This window comes from Bubalus bubalis, chromosome 2 (assembly GCF_019923935.1).
Source record: "Bubalus bubalis isolate 160015118507 breed Murrah chromosome 2, NDDB_SH_1, whole genome shotgun sequence".
NCBI lineage: Eukaryota > Metazoa > Chordata > Mammalia > Artiodactyla > Bovidae > Bubalus > Bubalus bubalis.
In genome coordinates, this window is record NC_059158.1 from 149,312,246 (window position 1) to 149,319,614 (window position 7,369).

The 7,369-nt window shown below is 37.3% G+C and overlaps 1 non-coding gene across 1 annotated transcript; it reads left to right on the forward strand.

The window, feature by feature from the left end:
• Positions 1-6,664: 6,664 nt before the first annotated feature.
• On the forward strand, positions 6,665-6,736 carry TRNAC-GCA. The gene has a single exon. It is a non-coding gene; the product is annotated as a tRNA-Cys (tRNA).
• Positions 6,737-7,369: the final 633 nt, after the last annotated feature.

Below are 7,369 nucleotides of genomic sequence, written 5' to 3' on the forward strand. Positions count from 1 at the left end.
GTGATTCATGATGGGATAGTGCTATTTTGAAGGCATTAGGAAAATCATGGATTTCAGAACCTTCCACTTACTCATCAGTCATATGAGGATATTGAGAAAAGTGAGACAAAGCATCTAGATGAGCTGCTAGCATGTAATATCATAAATGCTAGTTTGATTTTCTTTCTTTTCTTAATTTAAAGGGACTGTTTTTGAGATAATAATTGACTACATTAGATTTAACAAATATAACAATCTAATCTTTCCATTATTGGATTGGTTTTACCTAAATGAGTAAATGCAATTTGTTGTTGCTTAGTTTCTAAGTCATGTGCGACTCCTCTGTGACCCCATAGACTATAGCCTGCCAGGCTCCACTGTACTAGAGTGGGTTGCCATTTCCTACTTCAGGGGATCTTCCCAACCCAGGGATTGAACCTGTGTCTCCTGAGATTCCTGCATTGGCAGGAGGATTCTTTATCACTGAGCCACCAGGGAAGCCCCAAAACAAAATTTACTTGTCAATAAATAACAACTTTATTTTGTCATCTCTAACTAACAAAATAATTTTTTAAAGTGCCTTAGAAAATCTTGGTTCTCTGAATTCCACTTTGTCTCTATTACATATTGAAAGATTACGGCCAGTGTCTTCCTATTTTAACTCCGTGAGTAAATTATTTCAGCCTATAAAGTATTCTCAAAATGCAATCAGGGTTTATCACCCATTTATAAAGCTTCACTTGTCCTGGTCCTGGTTTTCCTTTCTTAGAAAGGAAGATGATCAATGGAAAAATGGAGGGAGCCAGGAAGCGGATATTGACATCTGAACTGAAATCTGCTCTGATCTGAGAAATGAACTTCTGGGTGTTTTGTCTTCTTTGCTGCAAATGCTGTTTGCGAATTGCCAGTCAATGCACTGTGATGCACAAAAGCTAGTGCGAAATGGAAATTTCTCTTTTAGGAACCAGGAAATAAGTTCTGAATAAAAGAATACTCATTCAGTGAAAGGAGATGGTTAGTCTCTCTGGGCATCAGAGTTGACTGGATGCAGAGAAACTGGAAATTTATTCAGAAGTTTCTGGAACTCTAAACAACAACAAAAAATCACTGAATATCATCAAAATTCTCAAATTCTGTCCAATATGGAAACCAGATGAGTAGTTGCTTTGAACAGTTTTTGAAATTGAAGTCTGATGGTTTCTAGAGTGGTACTCCTGAGAGACCATATTTTATTCAGGCAGGTTTTATACATATTGTCATCCAAGTGTTAAAAGAAGAAACATCATTGTCACAGGAATAATTTGTCTCTGTATTCCTCATCAACTGCTGTCTCTTCCTTTCTGAGTGTGGGTGTGTCCTGACCATTGATGGCTAAATATCCTCTGTCTATTATCTCTTTTCTTCTTACAAAATACAAATCCTGTTCAAGTCTTCAACCTTCTGTATGTGCTCTATGACTCCCAGGAAAGGTGATCCCATCTCCAGCTCAAAAGTGATTACTAGTCCTGGACCAGTTGTGAGAATCCTACCTGCCTGTCCAATCATAGATTTCAGCTTTCAACCAGACAGATCATGTCACTCTCCTGAAGACTGATAGGAGATGAAAGTTGACATATGACCCAAATTGGCCCAAACATACTAAATAAATGTTGAGTAAATGTAACTTTATTTTTGGAATAAAAGTTTTTTTCTTTGTCCTTCTGGGTCATTCAAGTTGCTATTTTTGCTACCTTCAAACTTCATGGGCAGGATAATAGTACTTGAAAACGATCCCATCTTAAGAAAGATGGGATCCAGAAACGATCCCATCTTAAGAAAGCCAATTCATGGAGACAGGCAGAGCCAAGGAAACCACAGAGAAGCAGGAGGCCTATTTTAATTATTCTTGGAGACTCCTTTCTCAGAACTTCCTACTATTCTACATACTAAATATTGTTTAAGCTAATTAGAGAGGGAACTTCTATTACATGGTGTCCAAGGCATTGTATCTGAGAAAGGGAAAAGCTGATTCTATCTTAAGCTCCTGAGAAGGCCCTCCTGAGTTGAATTACATTTTTACAAATTACATTTTACAATTACATTTTTACAAATCCCAAACTCTGGATAGATTATGTTCGACCCATGATGGTCAAAGATCTTCAGATCCACAAACTCAAAATTTTGGGAAACTGAACTTTCTTTCAATTCCTCACTGGATAAGAATGAACCAAGATAATGAACCAGGCTCTGGTGTGTACAGTAAACCAATGATTCCACACCTTTTTTAATGCCATTTTAGTTCAGATTTTCTGTTCCTTGCAACTGAAAGCATCTTACATGAAAGTTAAGCCTCTAAAACATATTAGTTTTGGTATATGTCTCACTGAGTTTTAACTTTTTGTGTCTGTGATTGACAGTCAAATGACATCAGTCAGTTTTCAAAAAGGTCTGAAGGATTTGAAAGGGCCAGAAGCCCATTCTTTAAAAATAAATAAATAAATCATCAATCAGGAAATTAAACCAATGTGAATAAATGGATGACATATCTTTTCCCTTTCAAAACTTACAGCCAATGGAGAACCTCTCCTGAGTTCCTTGCTTTACTCCATTCCAGTAGAGACTGTAGCAGATTGGTTTCCGTGAGTCCCTGTGTTTTCCAAGCAGCCACAAGAAATTGAGAGAAAGTAAGAGATCATCTGATAATAATGGCTGTGCTGTGTCTTCACTTGTCTCAGGCCAAGCACAGTCCATATTCCACAGTAGAAAAATGGCAAAAGTTCATACCTGCAAAACTTTCATTTGTATAATAACATGCTTCATATTTTTAAAAAATAGTTAAGCACTGATATTAATGCTTGATTTTTCAAATAGTCCTGCTGGGAGATTATTTACATTTTTATTGTTCAGAAGTATTTCTGGAATTACGTTTTTTTGAAACTCTGCTATAACATTTGACATATTCTTTTGATAATTGTCCGTGATAACAGATTTTGTATTCAATGTAGAAAATGACATTCATCAACACCAATGACTGAGAGGGACAAATTAGGTGAGTGAATAAATTGGGCAATATAGTTTTTGATCCAAAAAAAATTAAGTGATGTTAATTAAAAGAAAAACCTATATGTTCAAAAAAATGTAAAATATTTCCCCTCCAATTTGAATGGATCAAATCTTCAGAAAAATTCTTAAAAGTTTAATAAATCAACAGAAATTCTTCTGGAAGAATACTAGACCTCTAGGAGAAATGCATTCGTATGTTTATAAAAAGGGCTTCTCAACCTGCCTGCCAATGCAGCAAACATATAAGAGAGGCAGGGTTGGTCCCTGGGTCAGGAAGATCCTCTGGAGGAGGGCACAGCGAACCACTCCAGTATCCTTGCCTGAAGAATTCCATGGACAGAAGAGCCCGGTAGGTTACAGTCCATGGGGTAAAGATTCGGATACGACTGGAGCCTCTTGGCATGAACACATGCATGGCTATGAAAGTTCTTTCCTCTTTAAGAATATTCATTAAAAATGAAAATATTCCTGAGTGGGAGTGTTGGAGAATAAACTAATGATCAAAAATAATTTGGTGAGGAAAGTGGGAACTGGAAGAGATAGTATTAAGTATATGATTGTTGAAAGGAAAGGAGAGATATCTACCTGAAAAAATTCTCTATCCACTCTGAAATCTGGCCTAGGTCTTACCTATAGGGCAGGAAGAGAATAGCTACTATGTGTGACCTCCACATAATGAAAATCTATTGCAGATAATGGGAACAGGTCCAACCATGGGTCATCATAAATGATTTAATTTACTATATCTCACTTTCATCAATTCAAATCACCCTCTACTCTTGTCCTCACATTCAGAAAGACTTTATGGCTTCCTTTTTGTTGGTGAAGACACTTTATGACCTTTATGATTTAACACACCACAGGGAGTTTAGGCTTCATTCTCAAGGATACTGCTCATTTTCTATGGCATAAAGGGAACAAAAAGTGACTTTTTTCTTTAAAAGATAAAGAATTTTAAGTACATTTGACACATCTCCCAGCATTTTATATCAAAGATTTGCCATGTCTGTTTCTGAAAGGGATTAGGATGACTTAGATATGAAAACATACCAGAAAGAGGCATTTAAGCCTAAAACAAACCAGATTCCATTTCAAATAAACAACATGAACTTTAGGTGAATAGATCTAAAGCATTTTTGGGCAGTGAAGTAATTGTCTCCAGGCTCTGAAGCATCTACCACAAATACAGAGAATACAATGGGCTGTATATCTTTCATTTTCTGACAATATAAAGTGGGGTCATTCATCTCTAGATACACATTTTTGCTTAGGCTGATGTATGTGCTCAGTCACTCAATCATGCAACTCCATGGATTGTAGCCTGCCAGGCTCCTCTGTTCTTGGGATTTCCCAGGCAAGAATACTGGAGTGGGTTTCCATTTCCTTCTCCAGGGGATCTTCTGCACCCAGGTATCAAATATGCATCTCTTGCTTAGACTGAAACCCCAGCTTAAATTTAGCCTGAAAATCCTTGTTTACAAAAGGAGGAACTTTCTTCTGGAAAATGTATAGTCAGGAGAATGTGGCTATCTAGGAGCAAGTAGATACTTTCCTTCATCAAGTAAAATCAACTGTGCCAGGAGTAACAGGACTTGGGCACTTGGAAAAAACAGAGTAACTATTACAATTTAAAATTAAAAGAAACAGAACTGAGTTTAAAATGAGTGAAAAGGGACTTCCCTGGTGGTATAGTAGAAAGGAGTCCATGTGCCAATGCAGGGACACAGTTTGATCCCTGGTCCAGAAAAATCTCACATGCCACAGAGCAACTAAGCCCATGCGCCACAACCATGGAGCCTGTGCTCTAGAGCTCACATGCCCATGCCCCAGCTACCGAGCCCACATGCCTGCAACTACTGAGGGCCACACGCCTGGAGCCCTGTGCTCCGCAACAAGGGGAGCCACCACAACGAGAAGTCCGTGCACCGCAAGAAAGAGTAGCCCCGCTCACCACAACTAGAGAAAGCCCACACAGAAATGAAGACCCAGGGCAACCAAAAACAAATAAATAAATAAAATAAAATAAAATTAGTGTAAAGATCTGAATAGGTATTTCTCCAAAGGAAATATAAAAGAAGCTCAACATTATCAGCCATCAGAGAAATGCAAACCAAAAGCCCCATGAAAGAACACTTCACACCCACTAGTATGGTTAAAAATTAAAATAAACAGATAAAACAAGTGTTGGGCAGGATGTGGAGAAATCAGAAGTCTCATATATGACCAATAGAAAGGTAGATACATAGTACAGTACAAGAAAACAATCTGGCAGTTTCTCTAATAGTTAGTTACATTTATTATGCTACCCAGTAATTCCAATGCTAGATATTGACCCAAGAGAAATGAAAACATATGTTCAAAGAAAAACTTACAAACAAATGTCCATAGCAGCATTATTTATAACAACCTAAGGTGGAAAAAACCCAAATATCCATCTACTGATGAATGGGTAGAAAAAATATGATATATTCATACAATGAAATACTATTCAACAATGAAATAACTGAAGTGGGACAACATGGATGAATCTTCTGTTAAGCAAAGAAAGAAAAATCACAAAGGATCATATATTATATGATTCAATTAATAAGAAATTTCCAGAATAGACAAAGACAGAAAGTACTGATGGTTGCCTAGGGGTCAGCGAATTATTTGTAGTATGTGAATTATATCTTAATAAAGCTGTTAAACTAAAACATAGACAAAGGCTTCAGGGTATATGGCTCACAATGCTATAAACAAAATAACCTTAGAATTTTTAAAACCAATTTTCCCTTCCTACTCATAACTTTCTTAATTTCCTGCACTGCAGTAGGATTTTATATTTGATTCTTTAGCAGTGAAGTTGATAAAAAGATAAATTTTTTGAACAAGTGGATAAGCATAAGGTATAAGTGATTTTCACAATGTCCTGCATGATCAGTAACAGATGTGCACAAAGAATCCTAGTTTTCTGATTTTCAGCCTAAATTTGGTCTCTTAGCAACATAACCCTTCAAGTTTCTGGTTCCAAATACTCAAGTCCAGAAAATAGAATTGTTTTAAAAAGCAAGGAAATATAGTCACATGGATGTCTATTAGAATAAAAATGTATGTAATTTGACTCCAGACCTTTAGAAAATACAGTACAAATAGGTCAGAACTCATTCAAGCCAAAGTTAAATAGAATCATTTCTTACCTCAAATTGTGATTTTTGTTGTTGTTCTTCCTTGCAAGAGTGATTTCTCAGGGAAAAGACACAATCTGTTGATTGACAATCAGTGTTTTTCCCCCTGACCTCTCATTCACTGATTTTAAAATTATATTTAGAGCTCAATATATGGTTGGGATGAAGAAATACTTGTGGAAAATAGGAGGACAGGAAGAACAGAATGCTCCAAAACAAACTAGGAGGAGCTGAAGGTTGAAGAGAGCTTTTGGGGGCAACTCAAACCCTCATTTCAATCAGCTCTGTCCTTTTTAATAGCTCAAATGAAGTCTTTAAAGTCATCTCTGTTCTGCAGAGAAAATACAGAGCTCTCTAGCTGAAATGGACAAAGAAAGGCAGATACAGTCCTAAAAATTTTGTTTGGTCTTCTAAACCTTTTTTAAAAATTTTATTTGTTTATTTATTGGTGTGCATATAACATCAATATCTCAGCTTTCCTGGTGGCTCAGAGGATAAAGCATCTGCCTGCAATGCAGGAGACCCAGGTTCGACCCCTGGGTAGGAAAGATGCCCTGGAGAAGGAAATGGCAACCCACTCCAGTACTCTTGCCTGGAGAATCCCATGGACGGAGGAGCCTGATAGGCTACAGTCCACAGAGTTGCAAAGAGTCAGACATGACTGAGCGAATTCACTTTCACTGATATCTACTTTCTATCCATTTACACATAGTTTTTCTTTTTAAAAAAAAAATTCGTCTAATTTTAATTGAAGGATAATTGCTTTACAGTATTGTGTTGATCTCTGCTGTATATCAACATGCATCAGCCAAATGTATACATATGTCCCCTCCCTCCCATCTTCCACCCCATCCCATCCCTCACAGAGCACTGGTTTTGAGCTCCCTGTATCATCCCCCAAATCCCCACTGGCTATCTATTTTGCATATGGTAATGCACATGTTTCCAAGCTCCTCTCTCCATTCAGCTCACCCGGGCTTAACTCACTGTGTCCACAAGTCTGTTCCCTATGTCTGCATCTCCATTGCCGCCCTGAAAATACCTCCAAACCTTTAACTTCTCATTTTTTTGTATTCCTGTTAACATTTCTATTATCTTCCTGTTAGGGCTCAGAGCCATATTTCAGACATTTGGTCTCTGGTACCTAGATGAGTTCCTTCTTATAGAGTAGAGACTCAAAA